Source organism: Lontra canadensis, unplaced genomic scaffold (assembly GCF_010015895.1).
Source record: "Lontra canadensis isolate GAN:19392208 unplaced genomic scaffold, GSC_riverotter_1.0 scaffold26, whole genome shotgun sequence".
In the NCBI taxonomy this organism is placed as follows: domain Eukaryota; kingdom Metazoa; phylum Chordata; class Mammalia; order Carnivora; family Mustelidae; genus Lontra; species Lontra canadensis.
In genome coordinates this window covers 17,003,937-17,017,931 of record NW_022631020.1, presented here as the reverse complement: position 1 = coordinate 17,017,931, position 13,995 = coordinate 17,003,937, and positions in this window count along the sequence as shown.

Sequence of the window (13,995 nt, the reverse complement as noted above, 5' to 3'; positions counted from 1 at the left end):
GGGGGTGGGGGGATGTCTGATTTTTGTGGACCAAGAAAAAGTGGTTGTAATTGACCTCTGGTTGATATTTGGGCAACCTGTTTCCATTTATTTCAAGGCATGAATTACAAGGGTAGCAGACTTATAACAGTGGCCCCATAGACATGCCTCTTCAGAGACCTGACGTATCAAAGCAAAGCATTAGCAACTTAATTTTTGCAACAATCCCTAGGAGAAATAGTGATGGCTGCTATTGCAGTACTTACCTAGCGCTTTTCAGACCCAGTCCAACCCTCCTACCTCCGGCTTTGATTGTATATCTGCAAACTGTATTTCCTAGACTAACTGCCATGGGAGAAGCTATTGGGAGACTACCACGGGAAGAAAGGGAGAAGAGATGCTCCCACTTCAGGTCTCATATGCATCCTTCCAGCATCTTTTGTCACTTTCAGAATCAGCTGTGTGATCCCCTTAGAAATCTAAGCAGCAACTGTGAGTTAGTCCCACTTCCCTGACAGCTCTCTGTTCCCTTCTATTCTTTGCTCTTGAAAGAATGACCATCTCCATCAGTTTTAAGCTGGTGTAACTAATACTCAATTACCCATTTTTATAAACTGCTACATGAACTTATCACTGGGAGACAAGAAGGCAACACAATGACATGCTTTGCTATATGTGTGTGAACTGAATAAAAGATGCATAGTGACCAATCACAGACAGAGTTTGAAAGAAGCAATGTGATTGTTCACTGATCATGATGCACATCTCTTATTCACACAGTGATTTGCAGACTTAAGAGCTAGCGTTGAAGTTTATACTTTAAGCACTCACAGTTGATATACTGTGGTTAACTGATTTTGAATCACAGTGTTGTGGGACTGCTGTTATTTAAGTAAACTATGGTAAGTGAAATTCATGTACATTGGAGTAGTCTAGAGCAAAGACTGCCTGTAGTTTTTGTATTAAGACTCAAATATTTGAGGGTTCCTAACTACATTTCTTTTGAATCATAACTCATCCATTTCAAGAAATGTACCTCCAGACTCAACTAACCTTGCTTTTGAAGCATATTCATGGTAAAATGTTATGAATGAGGGCGATCCATTCCCCTCTATTCTCTATATTCTCTTATGCGACTGACACCTTTCCTAGTGTTCACATACTAGATACGAGTCATGTGGGTCGCACCCACTGACCCATTGTTTCCACTGTGGGCTGTTCTACTCAGCAGCCTCTTGTTAAGTACAGCCAAAGATTTGATGAGAGTGGCCACCTGGTGCACACATAGATTATAGTTGTCTGGGACAAAGTTTGAATCATTGTTTATAATTCTTCATAACTTCCTGTTTTAGAATTCTACACCCATGCTCTTTCCCATGTGACATTGCTTTATTAGAGTAAGAAAAGTATATTTACTACCATATTGATGGCTTTGACTATGTGCCTTGCTTAAGCTGATGAAATATGGGTAGATGTGACAATGTGCCAGACTGAGGTCTCAAGAGGCATGAATTGTTCAATTATCCAACATGAGAAGAGAATGCCCAGGAAGCTGCTTCTTAGCCTAGCTTCAGCTAGGGCTTCAGCCTCGCCCCCAGAATGAATATACGTTCATATATGTATGAATGAACATACATACATGACATGAGCTAATGTCAACCCACAGCCTCAAGCAAATCTTCCCAGTTGACCCCAGTTCTAGATCAGCGGAATCACCATCAACCTGTGCACATGCAGAAGAACAAAGGCTTATTGTAAGCCACTGGGATTTTTTTTATATTTCCTTTCACGTCTGTGGGTTTGTTTTTGTTGTTGCTGCTGCTGCTGTTTTATTTGCAATAGCTGAATAATATAGGACAGCAGAGTGCATTTATTTAGCTAATTAGAAAATCTTCCCAGAGTGTGTACTGGAAAGTACAGAAAAGAGTTTCGATCTAGTAGAGAGAGCAGAATGGAGTAGAGACACAGAGAAGGCTGAGAGATTATGGAAAAGAAGCACAGAGTGATTATCTTCAACCTTGAATAATTCTGGAATTCCAGGCCATATGCGCCTCTGAAACCAGTTTACCCCAAGATATTGAACTGGTAGGAAGTAGCCAGAGTTCTCTGCAACACAAAGAGCTCAACTCTGACTATTCCACAGCTGACATACCTCCTTAGATTCGGGTTTCAGAGTATATTAGAAGCAGGTAGAGTGGAGAAGGGGAAATGATGAGCCTTCCCCAGGATTCTCTGTATCTAAAGCAGATCAGGTCTGAGGATAAATCCAATTCATATTTCTGAATAAGGCACTGGGAGTGGATGATGGAACTACACTGCATCCATTTTCCTTAACACTATCTGGGCCTTTCCTTTTTCCTAAGATATGTAACCCACAGGAAATAGTTTCCATTTCCTGAGACTTTTGAGTAATTATGAACCCATTGAGCCATTATCATATCCCAAGAAAATCCTTAATCCACATAATTTAATCAGATTTTCTCAATAGTGAGAAGAGTACCAATAGTGAGACGGTGCTATTTTTACTTCCATTATACATAGGAGAGGACTGAGATTGACACTGTAAGTTGTTTGCTTGAGGTCACACAGTTTCTTTAAACCCAGGTGCTCCATCTCCCTCCTCCAGCCATCTTATGCTGGTTGTCTTTAGGAAGCAGAAGCAAGAACCAAAGTGCCAACTCTAATTTTCTTTACCCTGACACCAAGATATAGGTCATTGAAAGAAACAAGTACCTCAGAGGAAAAAAGAACATTTTTGTTTTACTTGCAGCAAGCATAAACAAACATATTTTTCCTTATACAGGGTGTTTTTACTCTAGTACTAGGTTTTGTTATTGTACATTTCTTCCCTGGGATTCTCCCCTTCCTACACCCTTTTTTATAATTTTTTCTCCCTTCCCCCAGAAAAATCCAGGGCAACCTAATCCACTTATTTTACAAACATTTGGGCGCTTATTATGAGCAAGTTACTTAGGTTTTGTAAATAGAAATTACTATATTTCAGTTGTGTTAAGATTTCTAGGAATTGGATGAAAACAGCCATCCTCATACCCTGGCATGGCACAGCTGCCCTGAGTTCTGAGCAAAAGAACTTTCTATTAAAACTGACTTAAAAGTCCACGAGTTCCATGCATTTCTGTTGGTACATCACATTTGGGCAGTCCTCAAAAGATCAGGCTGTGGCGGCCATGTTCTAGCATACTCTATCACTGTTCACGCAACTCATTCTGTCCTCCCTTTCCACGGTGCACCCTGAAATATCTATCGGTTATGAACAACTTCTCTTACATTCTTAATCTCCTCCTTCCCATTGATTCTTTCCCTTCATCTTATAAAATATAGACCTTTTCTTTCCTTTACCCAGCAAAGTCTTCAAGCTAACCATACTACATTTTGCCTTCTGCTTTGAATTTCCCACATTCAGTCTCCACCAAACACCAGTCTGACTTCTCCTTCCATGAAACTGCCTATGCACTTTTGAATTTGCCATTCCACAGGTTCTTTCCATCTTGATCTTACTGACTTCTTACTTTATCAAGCCCCCATTTGTGATGTTCTCTCCTTCATTGGCTTTTGTGACATCCTTTCAGTTAGGTCTTTTTTTATTTTTCTAGCTACTCTTTTTCATCTACTTCAGGGGTACCCTTTCCTCTATCCTTTACAAATATTGGGGTTTACCATCCTTAGTTTTACCACTGTGCATGCTACCTGTCCTCACTGGAGAATCTCACTCAGGTAGTGTATATGGTTCTTCGACTTGTATCTACATCCCAGACTCCTCTCATACACTTCAGATAGCAGACATCTGCCTAGAGGGTATTTCCATTTTCATATCCCTCAAGGCCCTGAAGCTCAACATGTCACACATGAATTCAACTCCCCTTCTTGTCCTACAAACTTGCTTCCAATCCCATTGGCCCAACTCAGGGTACGACATGACCATCACCTCTATTGCTCAGCTTAGAAACCTGGAGTCTCTGCTTTTGTTATATTCAATGTCCTCCCTGCCTCCAGTATATCCACCTCATCACTGCAAAAATAACCACTTCACATTTCCCTGCCCTCATCTCTTCCTTCTACTCCATCCCCTTCTTTCTTCTAAACTTTCAAACTGTTCAGTGCCCCCCCATTACAACACCTCAGGATGAAGTTCAAAGATCTTACCATGCTCTGAACCTTCTTTCCAGACTCCTCCTATCCTAGTTTCTATTTCTTTTAAAACCCTTTACATCCCAAGTGCTTCATGCTCCTAGCCACTCCTACGTATTTTCATAAATTGATGTTTACAGGAATTCCTTCCTTCTAAATATCAGGAGAGTAGATAGAGGGGCGCCTGGGTGGCTCGGCCATTAAGCAGCTGCCTTCAGTTCATGTCATGATCCCAGGGTGCTGGGATTAAGCCCTGCATCAGGCTCCTTGCTCAGTGGGAAGCCTGCTTCTCCCTCTCCCACTCCCCCTGCTTGTGTTCCCTCTCTCGCTGTTTGCTGTGTCTGTCAAACAAATAAATAAAATCTTTTAAAAAAAAAAAAGAGAGAGTAGATAGAGCAGAAAAAGATTATAAAAGGGATGGCAAGATATTTGTTTACTCACTGGCTTGAGAGGGCAAGAAATAAAAGGAGCTGTGTTAAAAGATGTTATGCATTGGGTCCCAGGAGCAAAGATTGATAGATTTGAAGAAGGATCATGGACTTCCTCAGACTGCAGTGCAGCTTTGCTGCCCTGAAGGTGTGGTACTGGTAAGGGAGAGGGGCACTGTGAAGTGTGGGTATATCCAGTAAAGCAGTGTTGTAACAGAGGCCACAGAGATTGGCAGTAGAGGCTGTGGGGAAAGGTCCAGTTGAGTCTGGATGACAGAAGAATGACAGGGGACTAGTTAAGACTATTTAGGGAATGCTCAGGGGTAACTGGGAAAAATGATAAAAGTGGGGTGAGAATGTTATTTACCATTATAGTGTGGAGGCCATGAAGCAAATGATATTCCCAAGCACCTGCAAAGAAAACTGAAGTCATCTAATGGGAACCCTTTGAATTCTACCACCAAACTTTCTAAAAACATGACATTTTCCTCCTCTCCTTACTTTTCTCTATTACCTTCTAAAGGCAGTCCTAAATGTGTTTTGGATTTTTTCTCATTCCCTGTGTTTTGGCACCTTAAACTATCATTGTTAATCTTCTTAACTTCTTATTAGGACTTTTCTGTGAAGATTAAACATGATTTTCTGGCCTCCCTTTGTCCTACTTGCCTTGCAAACTACTGATCTCTCACTCCCACCCTTAAAAATCTCAAAGAACCTGCCTGTACTCTGTTTTTACATCCTCACCTTCCTTTTGCTCTTTAGCCTATCCATTTTGTCTCCCATATCCATCATTAAAAAATAAGCAAAACAAAACAACAAAAAGACAAAAGCATATTCCAGAGTCAATGACTTCGTTATCCCCAAATCCAATGGACATTTTTCACATTTCATCTTACTTTGCCTTTTAACATTTGACACTTTATCACCACCTCCTTCCTAAACATTTTTTTGGCAGGGGGCACGGGGTTGGGGGACTATTCGTAACTATCATTCCTGGTTTTGTTCCTACTCCTTTGGCTGTCCTTTCTAATTCTCCTTTACAGAATCTGTCTACATTATCTGGATTAAATGTAGACTTCCTCAATCTATATGCGATCTCTAGGAATCTCATTCTCACCCATAGATTAGTATTTCTGTAGTAAATCATTCCCAAATTGTTTATCACTGCATTGCAGTCGCACTGGGCTTCCTTCTGCCCTCAAATATACCATATTTGGTCCTTGTATGATACGGTATTTTCGCACAAAATGGTTTATTCCTCAAGAATATGCTCTCCTTCTAGTAAGATCCTGCTCAGCTTTCAGACCTCAACTAAAAGATCACTTTTCGTGGGAAGACTTTCCTGACATCATAGGTCAGGTTCATTTGCTTTATACTTCCATAAAACTGTTTTTTTTTTTTTTTCCTTTAGAGCATTTAATTTATATTTTTGCTTTTGTTCTATGTTTTCTCTTGTGGATGATTTCACACACACCACCCACCCTCCCCTGAACTATGGTAAAAAGGGCAGGGAAAAATAAGTAAGCATCAGTTGTTTTAATCCTCACCCACCTTTTCATAGGTGAGCTCTGCCATTTCTCAGTATGAAGTCTCTTTCAGGCAGCAGTACTGATGGGAAGAATAAATGAGTCACCATGTATGCAGGACTACTTAATTTACTGGCACTGGGTATGTAACCAGTGGGAGAAGTAAGTGTGCAGTACTTCCAGAAATTCCCAAGCATGTGAACTCGATTCCTTTTATATACCTCAAGGGTTTCATTCTTTATGAGTAGCATGCATCCTTCCAAGGCATTTCTCCAGATTGTGCCCTAAGATGGAGCTGGGTATTAGTGTGCCTTTACTTTTTTCCCAAATTAAGCTTTTTGAGATAACTTAAATTCACAAGCAGTTGTAAGAAATAAAGATCTCGTGTATCCTTTACCAATTTCCCTCAACGGTAATATCTTGCAAAAACTGTAGTACAACGTTAACAACCATCTAGTCAAGACACAGAACATTCCTATTACCTTAAGATCTCTCATGTTGTCCTTTTACATTCACACCTACCACTTCCATAACACCTAGCAACTTTTTGTCACTTCAAGAATATTATATGAATGGAATCACACAGTAAGTAGTCTTTTGGGATTGGCTTTTTTTTTTTTTTTTAATTTCCACTCAGCATAGTCTCTGAAAATTCATACAAGGTGTGGCACATATCAATAATGTGGTTTTTGTTTGTTTGTTGTTGTTTTTAATGCTGAGTAGTACTTCATGGAATGAATATATCAAATCAATCTTTCACATATTCAAAGACATGTTAGATTACTTCCCAGTGGTTTACTATTGTGAACATTTATATATATTTGTGTGAAAATAAGTTAAATGCCCAGGAGTATAACTTTGGTTGATATGATGGTTGGTTTAGCTATTTTAAGAAACTGCCACACTGTTTCCCAGACTGACTATACAATTTAACATTCCCACTAGCTATCTATGAGTGATCCAGTTGTTTTTTTTGCTTTGTTTTTTGTTTTTTTTTTAAGAGAGGTAAGGGGACAAAAGCAGGAGAGAATTTTAAGCAGGCTGCATGCCCAGAACTGAGCCCTGTGTAAGGCTTGATCTCTGGATCCTGAATCACGACTTGAGCTGAAAACAAGAGTGCACACTTAAGCTACTGAGCCACACAAGTGCCTCAGTGAGTGATCCAGTTTCTATGTATCCTTGCCAGCATTTGATTTTGTCCCTTTTTCTTTGGTCATTCTGACAGCAGGTAAGAACATCTTACAGTGGTTTTAATTTCCACTTCCCTAATGGCAGAGGATGTCGACTACCTTTTCATGTGCTTATCTGCCACCTGAATAGTCTCTTTGGTGAAATGTCTTTAGCCCATGTACTAGCTGGATTGTTTGCATTTTATTGTTGAGCTTTTAAGGAATTATATATTCTAGATACCAGTGCTGACACATACTCCATGTGGTTTGCAAATTTCTTCCATGTGTAGCTTATGTTATTATAACAAATTCTTTCACACAGCAAGTTTTAAATTTTGATGAAGTCCCATTTGTCATGTTGTATGGGACCATACTTTTAGTGTCAAGTATAAGAACTTTTGCTCAGTCCTAGATCACACAGATTTTTTTTTCCTACAAATTTTATTGTTTTATATTTAAATCCTTGATTCATTTTGAGTCAATTGTTGAATGAGGGGTGATTCTTAGGTCAGGGAGAGGAGTATTCGTTTTTGCCAATGGATGTCATGTGTTCCAGGATCATTTGAAGATTTCCTACATTCAATTGTTTTTGTACCCTGTCAAAAATCATTCGGGTGTATTTTTGTGCATCTTTAGGTCTCTATTGTTTCCCTGATCCATGTGCTTATCCTCCCGTGAAGACCCCTCCATTATAAACACATTCTCAATTACTATAGCTTTAAGTCTTGAAACAGGTAGACTGATTCCTTTTATTCCATTTCTCTTAAAATTGTATTCTCTTTCGCCTTTCCATATAAACTTTAAGATAATCTTACCTATAAAAAACTTATTGCGATTTTGGTATTATATTAAACCTGTGTGTGAATTCGGAGAATGAACATATTATGTTGGGTTTTCCAATCCATGAACTCCAGCTCTCCATTTATTTATGTCTTCCTTGGTTATTGGCATTTTGTAGTTTTTAGCATACAAGTCCTGTACATGGTTAGATTTTCTTTTAGGTATATCATTTTTTTTTTCCCGGTTTGGTTGTAACTAGCATTGCACTTTAAATTTCAGTCTCCCACCTGTTTGATGCTAGTATATAGAAAAAAAAATTATTCTTATATGTTTATGATTCTTAGTAAGCCATAGCTAGAATTGCACACAGAAAGGCCCTAACTGTTCATCTTTTGGAAAATTCCCAGGTCCAACTGGGCAAGAGGAGTCACACATAGGTTACGTAAGTATGTAGCAGAGTGAAAATCTTAGGAAATTGAACGTGGTTGAACATCAGGTCTGAATGGTGTGGCTTATGCTTTATGTGGTAATATAAGTTATGCTGAGGTGCTCTTGTGGCAGAGAAAAAGGGTGGGTCTTTTTTTGGAGGGATACCTTGGAACTCAGGCTGCAATCACCCCTGTATTGTTTCCCCATGAGGAACACAGGAGGGACACTGTATAAATGTATTCTTGGGTACATGTTTTTAATACACATTTTTGTATTTTATATAACTCACACCCCTGCAATCAAGACCTGAGCTAAGATCGAGTCAGACACTTACCTGACTGAGCCACCCAGGTGCCCTGGATATGTACTTTTAATAAATTTTATAAACTGAGCAATATATATATGATGCTCAATAAAGCTCATCAGCTTGGGAAAAAACCTAAAATACAAATGCATTCTTGCTTGTAGGCTGCTTTCTTTCAATTAGAACTTCCACAAATGCAGGACTAAATCTAGTCTCCCCATCTCCAGCACCTTAGAAGGCTCTATTCTGTGAGTATTCCCAATTTGAGGATACTCTCCTCTTTTTCACTGGGTATCTTGATAAAACAAAATTTAAAAACCTACTCTAGGTTAACCATAGAATCATTGGTTAGGATGCTATTTTGTTCTCAACATATGTAGTTTTCATCCATTTATTATTACAAATATGGCATATGTGAGGGCTATCGTGGCTAACAATCAAATCAATACTCAAAGAATATTTTTAAGAGTTACCTGTTTGATGTTTAAATTCTTACCTCATTCAGACATGACAAATGCTAAGTGCCAGAGATCTTCTATCATTCTTTAATTTCTGCTAACTCTGAATATTAACTTGATTAAAAAATAAAATGTGAAATTGGCATATTACCTACTAGACTTATCACACAAAAACTAAATGCTGCATTAAACTTAGTACAAATTTGACTGCTATTCATTTCTAACTCCAAAATTGCAGACATCTCTCAGTATTTCTTCCTAACATCAACTTCTAATAAAAAGTGATGATCATTAAGTCTTACGTCATAGATATTACTTCTAAAAATTGTATGGTAACAACCCTGAAATTTTTTATTTAAATGAGATCTTTGGAATAAGTAACGTTTTAACATTAAGTGTTTCAAAAATGTGGGAGATTTTAAAAGCTTACTTTGCGTTTAACTTGCACTCTATCCTCCTTGAAGTCAGAAGTCTTTTCATTAACTCCATTTCCTAAATTCAAAATCCTCAAATACATTGCATACTCATTTTATATAATCAGAATCATGATTCTCATAGCACTAAACACAAAGTGTATTGTTCCATACTTCAGTAACACATTCTAGGTTTTAAAAAGGTGAATCAAAGACTGGCAAGAAAACACAACACTGCAAACCCTCAGATACTGAATTAATGTCATACAATGTAGTGAATTAGATAAATATTAGATAAAACATCACCATTACATAAATAGCTCAGGAAAATGTTCATGGTTTGCAAGGGATTTTATTCTTCCCAAGAAAATAGATTATTTTTTCAATTTTTAAAATTTTTTTGTTTAGGACATAGAAGGAAAATCTATGGAACCCATTGTCTTCCCATTTCTATATAATTTCCTTTAGTCCATTTCATGCTTTGTGTTTCAGAAACAAATGTTCATGAATTTCATGGGGAAAACAAATTGTTTTCCTGAAGAAAAGCAGTTTGGAGTTGAAATTTAAAAAAATATGGGGAGTTTGTCATTGCTATAAATTATGTGGTCTTTGTGTATTCTTCTAGTGCTTGTGATATTGAGAAGTGGAAATTCCAGTCCTGATTCTGCCATTTGTTTTATCTTATTTAATAAATGTAAAGATTACTTGTCCTTTCAATACAGACTAGATATGAGACTATAAAAAGACTTTGGTATGGTATACAAAATCCTGGCAGCAACATACTGTGGAAAATACTAATAGTGTCACTACTGCATCAGAGTTGAACTACTCTATCAAGCATAATTTGGTTCCTGTTAAAATAGGCATATAAATTCGGTTTTAACACGTGCAAAAAACTGAATTTATGCTGCTCTCCAAAGCTAAACTGTGGAAGTACCTACACAGTTATACATCTCTGCTCTGTAAAAGATCAAACTGAAAACATAACGTGAGTTTTAAAAACAAGTACACTTTAACCCAGTAGTTTTGAGAATATATCTTGCAGGAATAATCAAAGATATTCAAGGGTACAGCATCATGTATATTAAAATAAAAAACGGACAGACAGGCCCTACACACCCAAAATGAGGATTCAATACATTATGATTCATCTACAACTAGAGGGGCTTTAAAAAATGGTATGATCGGGGCGCCTGGGTGGCTCAGTGGGTTAAGCCGCTGCCTTCGGCTCAGGTCATGATCTCGGAGTCCTGGGATCAAGCCCCGCATGGGGCTCTCTGCTCAGCAGGGAGCCTGCTTCCTCCTCTCTCTGCCTGCCTCTCTGCCTGCTTGTGATCTCTCTGTCAAATAAATAAATAAAATCTTTAAAAAAAAAAAAAAAAAAGGTATGATCTATCATAAATGAAAAAAGACCACTAAATGGTATACATTATATAACCCCATTTTTAAATGTTCTGTGATCATTTACAAAAAACAGGCTATCTGGCTTTTTAACTTCTAGCTTTCTATACAGTAAGATATTACATGTGATTTAAAAATATTTCTTTTAAAGACCAAAGTCATTCATACTTCATGCAGAAATATTTTTTTCAAGTTAAGTGAAGGTTGATAATGTGCTCAATCTGCAAATATCCACAGCGCTGGATATGTGAAGTATGTTTTAAAGATAATTTTACCCAGTACATCATTATTAACCAAAAACCTCCACTATTTCATAAGCAGCTTTAACTAGATTTGTATCGAGACTTGTGCACTTCTGAGATGATAACGTATTTTCTTGTAGAAGCAGTGTCACAAGTGGAAGACAGGTTATTACCAAGCTTATTTAACCCACATTATAGATGACAGAAGGTATATCTGCAATGAAAACAAAAAAAATTGCAATATTTATCAATCAGTGAAACTGAATATGAAATGAGCATGCTGAATGCTGAAAAAGCAGGTCAAATCAGGAAAACACTGAGATGAAAACTGAAAATTAGAGGGAAGTTCTAGAAACTTTCAATGGCTTTGGAGGCTGACAGCATAAGCACTTTACAGAATTTCATTTCAGAATATATGTCAGTCTTTCTTTGACACAGTAGTTACATTTATTACTCATGATAAGGAGAAACTTTCTGGCCCCCGAATAGAATAAAGAGATAAATTCTAGCAGTAGAGAGGCAAGAATTAAGGAGAAGGGTATGGAGGATCTGTATGTGTGTTAGAAAAGGAGTCACTAGGCCAATAACAAATTGGTACCAAAGGTGACTTAGAACAATTTAAAGTGGGAATGGAGGGTAGAGAGAAGAGGCAATGTGGAGCCACTTGTACGTATATGTGTGTATATATATATGTGTGTGTGTGTGTGTGTGTGTGTGTGTATATATATACACACACACATATATAAATATTTTCAAAATTCTCAACTGTGAAATACCTGAGGGCTTCAAATTCTTCTTTCTATTCCATATTAATATAACTGATGCAAGATGCAGGACAATTTTAAAAAGTTAACAACTGTTTTTAGTAAGACTATTTTATTTAAAAATTTTTCAAAATATAAAAATAATAAACATTATGGATATTTAACAAACAAAACAACATAATTCAACTATAAATAATAAAAATGTTGACAACCCACATAAACATGTAATACTATAAACATTCTAAGCATACAAGAGTAGTTTTCTAATTCAAGTTTTACCTTTTTCAAGTTTTATTATCACTTTGAAAAATAAACCAAAAAAAAGCTGCTACAGCTTAACCAATTACTTTCGCTCCACTCAAAGAGCAGGGAATTTTTTCCCCATGCCAACACACATTCGTGAAATGGGATACTTATGGGCACAGGTATTAAAAACTGGAACAATCCAGTCTCCAGACCAGAAAAGACTCCTTTGGTGTTTTTAGGTTCAACAATCCACAGAAATTGAGCAAAACTAAACCATTTATTAAAGGAAGTCTTGTGCCAGATAACATGTTCTGAAGTAATATCACATCCAAAACAGATTTAGGATTCTGAGAATCAAAAGTAAACATCTATGAATGCTTTGTTGATACTTAAAAACTGTATCTTAACATTCACTAAGGTGCTGGAATGAAGTCTTCTAGATGTAGAAAACAATCTACACATCAACGCAACACTTGTATAATGTAAATAATGCATCCCTTTACAACTCATCAAATGTTCTATTATTATGTAAGAATTACCCTGCCGCCTCCTGTTCAGTTAAAGACAGATGGGAATTTGAAGCAGAGCAGGATTACAACATATTTTTAGGACTAGAAAAGTTTTCCACTTGAAATTTGGGATAACTGAGCCATGCTGAATGTATCATTTTTTTTTTTAATTCTAGCCAGATTAAAGTTCCTCTTATCAAAAGAGCTGACGACAAACTGAAGAAACTACTTACTTTTTTTGGAAGCTGGGCATAAATAAGTGTACTGTAATTCTGTATCATATTTTTAAATTCTAACAGGCTGGGCTCTTTACCTGACTTACCACAGACCACTTTATGCTGCTAGATTAGAGTAAGTCACAAGTGATCATACATTAAAGCCTAGCGAAGTCTAGATAACAGGTTCAAAAATGATATTGAAAGGTTTTTTAGCACCAATAACTTTTTCCTAAGACACTTGAGGGGCTGCATCACTTTAAAGTATTATTTATCTTGTAAACAAGACCAAAAATATTTAGTTGATCTGTATTTTGAGCATAAATATTTATAAACTCTATTTAAAAAAAACAAATATAGCATGACTAGAACTGCTAATAGTGTAAAATCTAAGTATATTGAAAAATATAAAGATATATAAAAGGCTTCCATAATGCAATCATGCAGAGGTAAACCACTTCATTCAATTACACAAAAGTGATTCTGTACAGTTATCTACACATAGCTCCATGAGAATCCTATTCAGGAAAACAAAATAATGAAAATCCTTATCTTTAATTAATAAACACATAGGAATTTAAATATGTAACTGACCTATTGGCTCTCATAGAAATTTTCAAAAAGTACAATGATCTTGCTGAGTCAAATCATCTCGACTTCTGATTCCCAATGGCATGTTTAATTTTGCTTTGCTTTATTTTGTCTTTTAATATAAAAGCAAGGGAAAGAAAAAGAAAGATGACAAAGTAATGTTGAGGGTGCTGGTATATGGTCCACATCCAAGAACCAATCAAAACTGTTAACAAGTATGGTCTCTCTTCAGTCTATGTTCTTTGGGTTTCTAACCTAGCAAGTTAAGTCACTACCATCAGGGAAGAGAATCTTCTTTCCTTGAAAAGAAAAAATACTGAACTAACTTGGGAAAGTATCTCTGAACTCCTTGTGGCTATATGCTAGTTTGCAAATATGAACTAAAACAAAAA